The following is a 13,066-nucleotide window of genomic DNA, read 5'->3' on the forward strand; positions in this document are numbered from 1 at the left end:
TGAGAAGGTGGGGGAGCTGTTTGAGCTGTGGTGTCTCATTTTGTAAAATAATGCATGTCTTTACAGTATAAGAATGGAAAAGCTATGCAAAAATGAAGAAAATTGTAGGAATTGTAAAGCTATGGAAAGCTGAAGAAAACAAGATGTCCCCAGTGCTGATAATGTAATGTGCTCTTCTGAAAAGTGATATAGAGAAGAAGCCTCTATTTTCTTGTCTTCTCTCATCCCATATAGGGCAGGGAATCATTGCATACTATGAGATAGTTTATTTATATACTGCTTTTTTGGCCCAAAGCCCCCCAAAGCAACAATACATATTAGGGATGCAATGGGAACCAGCAATAGCAGACATGGCCGCTGCAAGCATTCCTCAGCCCTGTTTCCTTAGGCAGTGATGATTACTGGTACTCTCGGTATTAGGTCTCGCTCACCCTGAAGAATTTTCGTATCTTCTCTTGCTAGCACCCAAGCGACATAAATGTCTTATCAGAACTATGGCGGCTGTGTGTATTGCCAGCCTATCTCTAAAAGAAGACATTTTTACCATATATAGTAGAACGTGGTGGTTGTTCTCAAGGCAATGCTGTTTATTATTTGTTATGTGAAAAATGTTTAGTGATAGTAAGAGATTTCACGCAATGCTGTTTTACCACCCACCAAACCCCATGGTAGAATATGGTTCACCATGCTGTGGGGAATTTAGTATTTCCCAAAAAACAAAAAACCCACTACTTTCAAAACACATTGAGGGTTGTTTTTAAAAAAAAAGAAAAAGAAAACTTTTCTAAACAATTTTGTAGTGTATAAGGAGAGATCGGGCATCAGTGCCAAACACCAAAAGAATAATAAAGAATGATTAACCCCATTCTATTTATCTTAAAACACTGGCATGGATTCTGTTTTGTGCATAAAGAACGTGATCGCCACCTAGTGGCACTCAAGAAGTTTTAAAAGCTATGTGTTGAGGAGAGCGGCATTTTATTTTATTTTATTTTATTTCTCCAGAGAGCCATATGTCCTTTGACAACAGTGTTTGAGCTGTCCTGTGCTGCCTAAGATTAAACCTTGTGGAATATATCTTATTATGTTCTAATTTTCTGTTGTAATTAAATATAACATTCAGCTCAGCAGAATATACTTAATATGAGAGAGAGAGAGAGCCTGCCCCTCATACAAAATATCAGGATGGTGTACAGCAAAAAAATAAACAGGGCTTTTCTTCAGCTGGAACTCAGTTCTGGCCCCTCTCAGGTGGGCGCCATTGCCATTATAACAGAATAAGTGTGGTGTTCATGCTGAGTTCCGGAACCTCATGCATGCAGCTTTGTCATCCCAGATTGCATGGAAACCTTCACATGTACTGCTGTACCCAAAGAATCATAAAATTGTAGAGTTCGAATGGACCCTGAGGATCCTCTAGTCCACCCCTCTGCAATGCAGGAATATACAGTTGTTCCTTACGGGGATCAAACTTGCAACCTTGGCATTATCAGCACCATGCTCTAAGCAACTGTCAGGCTTTGGGGAGTCCGCTTCCTCCCCCGTGGCCATAAATGAGCAAATCAAACGAAAAGGAATTCTTACCAGTTAATTTCTTTAATAAGCACAGCAAAGAACAAAAGAAAGTGTCTAACCAGAATGGCTGTGCTCCCTATTAAGGCTCACTCCTCCTTCCGCCCCTATTAATTTATGTCACTCCTACGTCTTGTAATCTGAGTTTGTAGCCTCTGTTTTTTTGTGTTCTGACACTTCTGAGCTCTCTGTGACTTTGGGGAAGTGGAGTGGATACTATCTGAATCTGTTAAATCTCTTCTAGAGTTTCTTCTGCTAGCTGTTCCCCTATCCAGTATTTCCCAGCTTATGCCTTCTGAACTATGTCCCTCTGCAAACCACTGTTCCAAATCTTTACTGTCCTCCTGCTCCTGGGAAGATTCAGGAGAAGGGGGTGGCCCCCGCCATTCTTCCTCAGTACAGCCCTCCTCAGCATGGTCCCTGACAGAAACTGAGCTATTGGGGGGGCAGGTCATGCTGGCATGTGCAACACAAAGGACAGGATTAGTTGGCCTGGGCCCAGGCACATGTTGATGCAACTTTCAAGTGGTTCTTTAGAAGGGGCCTAAGTATAGAACATACTGATCTAAAACGTTTACATTTACACAGGCCACTAATGAGGTGTAATGGGGGGGGAGGTAATACTGATCAGACGGCATCTTTAATGAGTGAGAAGGTTATGCCTTGATCAACAGAACCATCTGCTCTGATAGGCTGAGGCTCTCTAGGTCTTAGGCAGGGGTCTTTGCCATACCTGCTAGCTAGTATTTTTTTTTTAAGGGGAAATGCCAAGGATCGAACCCATAGCCTCCTGAACACAAGTCACGTGCTCTACTGTTGAGCTGTGATTCCTTGATCTAATGACGAATAAGATTAAGGCTTCAACCACATTGCACGTCAAAATGTGCTGCATGTATTTTAATAACAATTGGGTCTATTCACCACCGTGCAATTCCATTTTTGCAAGTGTTTGGTGATATTTGCTAGACAATCAGGCAGTAAGTGGAGTTTGCAGATATTCCCTCAGCTGGTGCTATTATCTGTTTCAAGAGGAGCGGAACACAAGCATTAAACATTTTCTCAGCTTTCAAATAGCGTGGGATTTGTATCTAGCCTCGTTATTTCAAGCCAACACTATGAAATCAGCATAAGAGAATATAGAAAGAACCAGCTGGAACTTAAGCACCAACTAGAGGTGCCTTAAAAAAAACACAGGTCTGGTTGAAGAGTTATAAAGCGGGGAGGTAAGGAATAATTTGACAGGCAAAACTGGGGGGCTGGAGGCATCTCGTCATCTGATGCATCTGCTGCTGTAACTGCATTACCCGTCCATGTTTCTCTTCAGTGGTGGACCTTGGGGTCTCAAATTTGGTGAGCCCCCCCCCCACCTTTCATTCTGCCTGCAGTGTCCCTGAAGCCCCTCACCCAGTGCAGCAGAATCAGTTACACCCCCCTAAATCTACTTCTGTTTTTCTGTCTGGACTCACTCTTAGCCAGACAAAATCCAGCTTCAGGGATGGCTTGCAGAGGGGGAAATTTTAGGAGGGGGTGGGTTCATCAGCTATTCCTCCTCCACTTTAAATCCTGTTTCACAGCTGTATGGCAGATTAGCATTCCCAAAAGTAGGAGTGGTGGTCAGCCAGGTTTTGAGTAGACCTATTGGAATTAACCAGGTTAATTAACGCTGTGGGTTAAACCACAGAGCCTAGGGCTTGCTGATCAGAAGGTCAGCAGTTTGAATCCCCGCAACGGGGTGAGCTCCCGTTGCTCGGTCCCAGTTCCTGCCCACCTAGCAGTTTGAAAGCAAGTCAAACTGCAAGTAGATAAATAGGTACCACTCCAGTGGGAAGGTAAACGGCATTTCCGTGCACTGCTCTGGTTCGCCAGAAGCGGCTTAGTCATGCTGGCCACATGACCCGGAAGCTTTACGCCGGCTCCCTCGGCCAGTAATGCGAGATGAGCGCCGCAACCCCAGAGTCGGACACGACTGGACCTAATGGTCAGGAGTCCCTTTACCTTTACGTATTGGAATTAAAGGACCTGGGTCTACAATGTCAAGTCTAGTTAGTAGATAATGCTTGGCCCCTTTACTTTTCAATTAGATCATTAAGGGAGAGCAAATAATGCATTTGGGTCTAGCAGTTTCAGTTGTAATAATTTCTAATTTATTTATTTTTTTAAAAAACAAAATATCCCACCCATCTGGCTCAGTTTCCCCAGCCACCCTGGGCAGCTTGCAACATTATATAAAAACACAACAAAACATCAAACATTAAAAAACAAAATATCTAGCAACTTGAGCAGGGGTAGTGTCCTAGGTGACTGGCTTTCTCTTTTCACCATTCCTAATTAATTAAGCCACATTAATTCCTGGGTTTCTCCTTTCCCAAATAATTGCCAAAATGGGCAGCTATATAAGTCCAGTCTCTTCTATTTTCACCTCCGTAAAGGAATCCTATAAATAAGAGATCCCACTGCTCCCCTTTAGGAACTTAAACCTAAGACGATACCAGTATACTTGAGACTCCTAGTCCTGGTCATTGGTTTGTTTGTTTTTCTTTTTCTGAAATTAAGTTTCCTACTTCAAGGATAGTTCCCACCTCTACCCTCTTTGATGGAAAATACATTTGTGAAATTTCAACCTCCATTTTGTCATGTGCAATGCAGGGAAGGCCTAAAATGTCTATCAAGAGAGGAAGTCTCAGCATTCTCGCTTTGGAAGGAAATCAAATATAACTCTGTCACCTTCCCCAGGATATAACCTCAAAGCAATTATTATCCCCAAGGTTATCCTATGCACAAGGAAGGAAAGAGCACAAGACAAAGCGATAACAATTTACTGGAAAGAAAATAGTGGGGATGGCAGGAAGAAAGGGAGGGAAAGATGTGGTGGTTCAGTATTCTCAGACAGGAATCTTCCCATTTATTTAGAATTTTTCTGTTCATTGGTTTGGTCATTCAAGCTAGATGAAAAAGTATGTGTCTTAAGTGTTCATTTTGTATTGATCTTTTGTTTTTGATTGCTACTACTACTACTACTAATAATAATAATAATAATAATACTGCCTTTAGTAATGTTGCATTTATTTTTTATTTATTTATTTGACAGACAATTGTAGCATTGTTTATCCTAATTGTGCAAAATTGAAGTAGCTTAATACAGCAGGGTCATATGGAAGAATCACAGCATATCAGATACAGACTTTAATTTTTGGCTAGATTTTTTAAAAATGATTCGTTTGGGCCTCTTTCACCTCAATCATCCACAAGATCCTTCATTAAATTTTTCTCAAACAGATTGAGCAAGCATGTTGAGATTTTTGTCATTTATTGTGCTACCCTGTTGACTTAAGAGTATGTCTAGAAAGATTATGAAAGTAAGAGCTGAACATAGCAGGGAAGAACCTGGTTTTTAGGTGTAAGGCTTTCAGCGGCTGCTCATGAGTAACCAGGCTGAAGCAGAAACTTATAAACTAAGCTTCTTTATTGTGCAATAAATATATTGCTAGAGATTTCAAAGTGCCTACGTGCAGAAAGTCAGCTTATCACCTCTGTAGCAATTACCAGTTGGCAGAAAGCCAAGATCTGCTCTCTCTCCAGACCCTTAGCAACAACCTGTGATTGGTCAATGAGTTCCTAAAGAATGAGCTCTGTGTGAGAGCTGTTGTTGGTTGTTAGTGGTGTACTGAAGGTTGAGAGAGAGAGACAGAGAGGAGAGGTTTTATGTTTTGTTTCTTTTATTTGTAAAGTCTGTACATAGTAACTTATGGATACTAGTTGCTTCAATAAATACTGTATATAGTTATCCAAGTGAGTTGCTGAGTTCCTGCGTTGTGCTGTCCAGTTAATGCTCTACAGCCAGAAGCTTCAAGAAAACCTCCGGTTAACTCTGCTGTGTCCAGGACTACGTTATTTCCTGACACTAAATCTTAAGATATATACAGTGCAGCTACAGAAAAGACATCCAGCTCATCTTTCGGCAGAGTCCAGGAATGGCCCCTTCCGGTTCTTACCCCAGCATAACAGGTGCGGGACGCGGAACCCCCACCTTCCCCCTCTGCGTCTTTCCCCCCTGCGTAAGTGGGGAGACGGAAGCGGTGCTTCCTTTCCCGCCTCTGCCTAATGCAAGGGCTCTGCTACCTTGTCAGAGCCCTGAGTCCTACTTTCCACTCCCATCTCCCCCTCCCCACTGGAAGAACTGCTGACCTCTTCACTGGAAGAGGAGGAGTTACTCAGCAACGGAGGTGGGGGCTGGCGATACTGAAAAACCCCCGGCAACTCCTCGCCTGTTGACGGAGGCAGCCCCCTGACACCTGGTTTCATGCATTATGTGTCTCCACTGGAGCTGTGGGGGTGGGGGACATTGTTAGTCTTCATCAAAATCAGCTGCTTTGCTCTTTTTGCTAATTTGCGATATTTGACTTCTTGTGTGAGCAATATACTTCGTGTATTTCATCATCTTGTTTTTTTTAAAATAACTTTTTATTAATTTTAACATAATTGAAACACATAAAACATAATTTCAATAACATAAAGAAATATATCTCATCACATAGTATATGTACAAACTTTCTTATAATTTCTCACTCTGTTTCATGACTTCCTCAGATCCCTCTTTGCTGATTTCATTTTATTACATCTTTAGCAGTCTTCCAATACATTTTAAACATTCATAATTCTAATCCTCAATTATAAATTCTTCTACTATCATTGTCTAACTTTTTTAACTATTTTCCAATTATTCACCATTCTGAAAACTAACCTAAGCCTCAGTTTCTTCCAAAAACTTTCCTCTTTAAAAAATATTACAATATTTTTTTAAATACACTTTAAAATTGCTCCATTCTTGGTCTATCGTCTCCTCCTTCTGATTGCGGATTCGTCCAGTCATTTCGGCCAGCTCCATATATTCCATCATCTTCATTTGCCATTCTTCTATTTTAGGTATGTCCTGTGTTTTCCAGTTTTTGGCAAGCAATGTTCTAGCTGCTGTTGTGGCATACAAAAAGAATTATCTTTTTTAGGCAGTTCATCTCCTATTATTCCAAGTAAAAATGCTTCTGGTTTTTTAATAAAAGTATTTTTAAATACTTTTTTCAACTCATTATAAATCATATCCCAGAAGTCTTTCACCCTTGGGCAAATCTACCAAAGATGATAAAACGTTCCTTCTATCTCTTTACATTTCCAGCATTTGTTATCATATGCATGGTGCATTTTTGCTAATTTCACAGGTGTCAAGTACCATCTATACATCATTTTCATCATATTCTCTTTCAAACCATAACATGCAGTGAACTTAATCCCTTGTTTCCACAACCTTTCCCAATGTTCCAACATTATATTATGTCCTATATCTTTTACCCAATCAATCATCACGGTTTTCACCATTTCATCTTTCGTATGCCATTCCAGCAACAGATTATACATTCTAGACAAATTTTTACTATTTGTATCTAACAACTCCGTTTCCAGCTTAGATTTTCCCCTCATAAAACCAATTTTTTCTTGTTTAATCATTTCATTTATCTGATGGTACTGTAACCAGTCATTAAGTTTATCTTTCAGCTTAATCTCATCTTCTTTATCCTCTAATAAATCCTCATATTTTAACCATTTGCAGTCCATATTCAATTTCCTCTTAGCTTTTGCCTCTAATGGTGACAGCCATCTAGGTGTTTTCCTTTCCAACAAATCTTTATATCTCATCCAGACACTGTGCAATGACTTCCTAACTATATGGTTTTTAAAGCCTTTGTGTACTGTAGTTTTGTCATACCATAAATATGCATGCCAACCATAAACATTGTCAAAACCTTCAAGATCTAATACACCTGTATTCTCTAACATAATCCAATCTTTTATCCAACAAAAAGCAGCAGCTTCAAAGTACAATTTTAAATCTGGCAGGGCAAATCCCTGTCTCTCTTTTGCATCTGTTAATATTTTATTTTTAATCCTAGGTTTTTCCCCCTGCCAGATAAATTTTGACAATGCTTTTTGCCATTCCTTAAAACATTTCATATTGTCCACAATTGGTAGTGCTTGAAATAAAAATAACATTTTTGGCAATACATTCATCTTAACTACAGAAATCCTGCCTAACAGTGATAACTTCAAGTCCGTCCAACTTTCCAAATCTCTCCTTATCTCTTTCCACAGTTTGTCATAATTGTCTTTATACAAGTTCAGATTTTTATTTGTCATATTAACACCTAGATACTTCACCTTTTTAACAAAACTCAGACCAGTTAACTTTTCCAACTTTTCTCTTTCTTTCACATTTGTCTTGTCTTGCTCTGGTTTCAGAATCAATGATATATATGCTTCTTTCCAGGTTTCGGGTGCTTTGTCCCCCTTTATTATCTTGTTACAGACTTCCATCAGTGGTTGTAGAAGCCAATCTTTCAAAGTCTCGTTAGTATTTTGCTGTGGTAGTATTTTGCCGTATCAGTGCTGCCACATCGAATCTAGAAATCATTGCCAACATGTCCTCATTGCCAACATGTATGCAATGATTGTCAACATGTCCAGGGCAGTCCCCAAACTGGGACGTGTGTATTCCAGGCTGTCCTCCTGGCCAAGTCATGTGACCTGCACAAGGTCATGGCCCCCAAAATGAGGTTTTTTTTAGCTGTGCTCTTGCATGAGAGCATGGCACCCAAAAACACGTTTGGGGAACAAAGCAAGTTTGCTGCCTCAGAAAAAAGTGCTTTTGTCTGGGCGAAATCACACACAAAAAATGGTATGTCCTGGTTTCCCCCGGACAGCTATGGGGTTATCAGGTTGGGAAGTTTGGGTGGGTCAGTTCATTTATATGGGCAGTTAGAAAAACAAAAGAAAGAAGGCTTTTAGCTGCTAGGTACTTATTTTGATATCTTGGCCAATATGTTTTGTTTTGCTTCTTTAAAGGTTTAACTTGGTGCACTGTGAGCAGATCCTTAATTTATGTCGCAGTGGCCTTTGCGGCAGATGCAGTTTTACACAGCTGTTTCAGACCTCCCAGAGGCTTATTTCCTCTGCTATATGTCAATAGCTGGGGAGGAGAAGTGATCGCGCCCATTAAACCATAGTTTATATTAAACAGTGGTTTATCATTGTGTGTAAACTGGGCCAAAGTATGAATGACAGACACGCATCTAAAACACTCAGGCTCACATTGGGAGCTGTTGCCTAATCAAAACTCTTAGATGTGTGTGCATACAGTGGTACCTCGACTTACGAAGTTAATCCGTTCTGAAGGCGCACTCGTAAGTCGAAATCTTCGCAAGTCGAAGCCGCCATCTCGGAACGGGAAAAAACTTTGCAAGTCGAAAAAACCGCATTGAAAACCTCGTAAGTCGAGGTATCGTGCCGCCGCTTTCACTTCGGAAGTCGAAAATTTCGGAAGCGGCGGCCATTTTTTCACTTCTGGAGGTCATTTGGAATCGAAAAATGTGGAAGTCGAGTCGCTCATAAGTCGAGGTACCACTGTATAAGTGTTCTTGAATGTACAATAGGTGCGTTTCGAGGTCCTCCAAGCCACCCTCAAATAAATCACACTTCACACAGAAATTTTAGTTTAAGATTTTTGGCATAATTTTGGCCACAACTTTATTAAAATACAAAATGTGAGTGGTTGCTGAGAGATTGGTTGCAACTATCTGTCCCCGCCTGGGGACAGAACTGACATCCGCACACCCACAGAAGTCAGTAAAGGGAAAACATTTTGGGGAGAGAATGGAGCTGGGCGCCAGACCCTTGCCTCTCCCCTAATGCTCCCAGGAGCTCTTGTGCGGCCCTAGCCCCTTGCCTGGGGATACGGACAAAAGCATGGCGAGCCCCTGGATTCCTTTAATGGAATTACCTGCACAGCAGCAGCATTGGAGGGGCAGGCACAGCCAATCCTTACCCCTCCACCAACCAATTTTTAACCAATGCCTAACTGCAACCTTACAAGTGGTGATGATTTGCTACGCAGTAGGCGAATACCAAATGGCACCAGCCAATCAGCCAAATGAAAAAATTACTACCAGCCCCCTGCCCCAAAAGCAGATGACCCCATGACAGGCATAGCAAGGTCAACGCAAACAGCCCTAATTACAGGGAGGTTGGGCGGGTGATCCGATGCACGCAGCGAAAAGAGGAAGCTCAACGCTGTGTGCAGAGAATGTATAGCCTCTGGGCTGTCCATCAAAAATTGGCAACATCAGAATCTCCCCAACAACCCAGAAGAACCCGATCAGGTCATGGCCATCTAAACGATCCCACCCAACAACAGAGGGATGTCTTGCCAGACCCCACCGCAACATATGTTCTCCATGAAGGAGAACACGCTCTGCAGAAAATATAAAAGTGCTCTACAGGCAACCATTGCTAACCTTTTTATTAGTTGTTACTGTTCCTTTGACACCAGCCAGTACACTTAAAAATTTACAAGCAAAGTTGTCCATGTCACAGAGGTAACCTGAAACAAGAAGTTTTAAGAACTCTCTATTATATAGTTTCTGCTGTTAAGGGAACCAGGAAGAGGTCAGCACAGAAGTTCACAAACCTGCTGAAAGTACTCTAGAAATAGTTATATGTTTATGATTGATTTGGGGAGAGAGGGATTTAATGGTGGCCTTCGCAATTTTCGCTGTAATATTTTTGTAATATCCGGATGTGCTAAGGGATCTTGCGACAGAAGCAGTAGCAGTGATGAGCCCTCTCACACCTGTTATGTACCTGAACACAACTTTCAATCCAATATTTAAAATCTATGCAGTTTGTCATCGTATGTTGCTTTAATTAAAATGTGGGAAAGCCCAAGCCTCAATTTCTCTCTCCCTCTCTCTCTCTCTCTCTCTCTCTCTCTCTCTCTCTTGTGTGTTTGAATGTCCAAGCTTTCCAATTTTGCATTTGTTTTTCTGTAACTCTATAACAGCTGTTCAACTTCATCTGAGAGGAGGAGGAGGAGGATTGCAGGGCTCAGTAAAAATCCCTAGTGATTTCTTTGACACCATAATTAAGAGTAATTAAAACCTTGAAGCTTCAAAGTCTGCCTACATATCCAGAAATAAAACCTCCCATATTTAATTATGCTCAAACAATATGCTGAGTTTGGGGGTGAGGGATTTTCATCCCTTCTCCGGGATACAGAAGTAGAACTGATGGACAGGTTGTAATAGATGGGTACCATTACAGGGATGCTTCACCTTCACAATAGATGTTTGTCATATTCCTCCCCCACCCCCATTAGTCAGACAGCTTCCTTAAGTAGATGCAAGGACATCATGAGAATGAAAAGAAGCAAGGCCCGAGTAGGAGATTTTGAAAACATAATAACTCCTGTTCTAAAATGGCAGGCACTGTTTTTCAAATGTCAACATTAAAGAAAATATTTTCCAGAATGTCGGAATACTTTCAGAGGGTTTTTTGATTTGGCATTCTGACACACATCTATTCAGCCACTTTATGGCATGCTTTTAACGCTCCACCAGTCCCAAATCACATCCTCCATCCTGAAGTAATACTTCATATCACAAATGTCAATTTGGGACCATTTATTTTAATTGCTCTCGACAGAAACATTAAGAGGCTGTTGGCACAAGAGGAAAGATTAACTTTAAGATTGCATTGGGGGGGGAGTTGCGGTGGGGGGCGGGGAGAGGAATGTAAGCGAAAATGATGTGATTTAAAAAGAAACATGGGAGAAGAGAAAGGGGGAAAAATATGATTTTTAGGTTTTAAAATTTGGATGTAATTTGAAAAGCACATAACCTTTGTTGGGCTGATGGCTGAATTCCCTGTTGGCCAATGTTAACAAGGACCGCAGGAAATGGTGGGTGTAGCCAAAGAAAAAGTTGGGGCAATCAAAGGTCAGCTTTCTCTCAGACTCCTGTGTGCATACACATCCAGTAAGAAAAACATACCAGACACACATATACACACACACGTATGTAGATCACCCATACTGGTACATACAGATCCACAGAGACATGCAGATGGTCTCTGTTCAGTGGTGGTCAATGCTGGGTGGTACATGCTGTTGGCCCCAACGCATGCCAGACGTTTTGTTTCTGGTGTGGACCTCCACTGGGCTGAAAGCAGAGAGAAAGAACGATACAACTGGCACCACACCAAAGCGCCTTTCCTTTCCCCAGTGCAGCCATTGACAACAGAATGGGAGAACTTCCAAAAGAGGAAGGACTCCTCTCAACCTTTCCCAAGTGCTGGAAATAGCTTAGGAAATATCATAGCAGATCGGAGTGTTTCTTCCTGTTTCTGGAGCACTCTTGATCTGTCCTCAGTGGCGGCGGCAGAGAGACAAGAGGCACTTCATTCAGTGCTGCCAAAGAGGTGCTTGGCTTTCCATGGTGGTGACAGAGAGAGGAAAGAAGAGAAACATAAGAAAACAGTAAATATATATATATATCTGGAAAAATCAGCCATTGCCAAATTGTTGGAGGCCTTGGGGAGTCATCAGAAATTGCCTTGGGGCCAGATAGGGGAGCCCACAGACCATGTTTTAGCAATATAAGCCAGTAGAGATGTTGCTCTTCATTTAAAAAAGAAACTAAATAGATGCCTTTTTTTCCTCAATGATACATAGGGGAAATGCATCAGGGCCTAAAAAATTGTTTTCTTCTTGATTCTGAAATGTATAGGAAAAGATGCAACATTAAATTAAATTAATGCAATTACCGTATTTTTCGCTCCATAAGACGCACTTTCTTCCTCCTAAAAATTAAGGGGAAATATCTGTGCGTCTTGTGGAATGAATGGTGGTCCCTGGAGCTGAATTGCCCAGGGGCCAAAAGCAGATAGTGCCTTTTATTTTACAAAGAGAAAAGGGGGTGTTGAAAGGACCCCGCTCAGCAGCTGATCAGCAAGAGATCAGAAGAGAGATAAGAGTCCCGGTTCCCTTGCAGCCCCGTCCTCCATTGTTGAATGTGCTGCAGAGGGAGGTTGTTTGTTTCCCCAGCAACATGTGACTGGCTGATTAGATTATCTGTCTGGAAACTGTAGAAATGGCTCCCTTTCCTTCAGAAGCTGCAGAAATGTGAGTTGAACCCCATAAAAAATGGGGCTTTTCCTCTTTGCTTTTCCCCCTTCGCAAAAGGAGCTTTGCTTTTCTCCCTTTGCAAAAAAGCTGCAAAACTTTTAGCTGCTCCTAAAAAAACAAACCAGGGCTTTTCCCTTTGCAAAAAAGCTACAAAACTTTTAGCTGATCCTCAAACAAACCAGGGCTTTCCCCTTTGCAAAAAAGCTGCAAAACTTTTAGCTGATCCTCAGAAAACCAGGGCTTTTCCCTTTGCAAAAAAGTTGCAAAACTTTTAGCTGATCCTCAAAAAAACGGCTTTTAGAGGAGGAAAACCAGAAAAATATTTTTTCCCTTGTTTCCTCCTCTAAAAACGAGGTGCGCCCTATGGTCCGGTGCGCCCTATGGCGCGAAAAATACGATATATTAAATAATACTAAACTCTATTATCTGATAGAGTAAGGAGAGTGTTTGAGACCCTTTGGGATTGCCTCTCCCACCAGTAGGAGGCAA

General features: G+C 41.4%; 1 protein-coding gene across 10 annotated transcripts in view; it reads left to right on the forward strand.

Annotated features, from left to right (window-relative positions):
- NALCN (sodium leak channel, non-selective) overlaps nucleotides 1–13,066 on the forward strand; it is a 181,009-nt gene that overhangs the window by 64,214 nt on the left and 103,729 nt on the right. The window lies entirely within an intron of this gene.

The sequence above is a fragment of the Lacerta agilis genome, chromosome 4 (assembly GCF_009819535.1).
Source record: "Lacerta agilis isolate rLacAgi1 chromosome 4, rLacAgi1.pri, whole genome shotgun sequence".
In the NCBI taxonomy this organism is placed as follows: Eukaryota; Metazoa; Chordata; class Lepidosauria; order Squamata; family Lacertidae; genus Lacerta; species Lacerta agilis.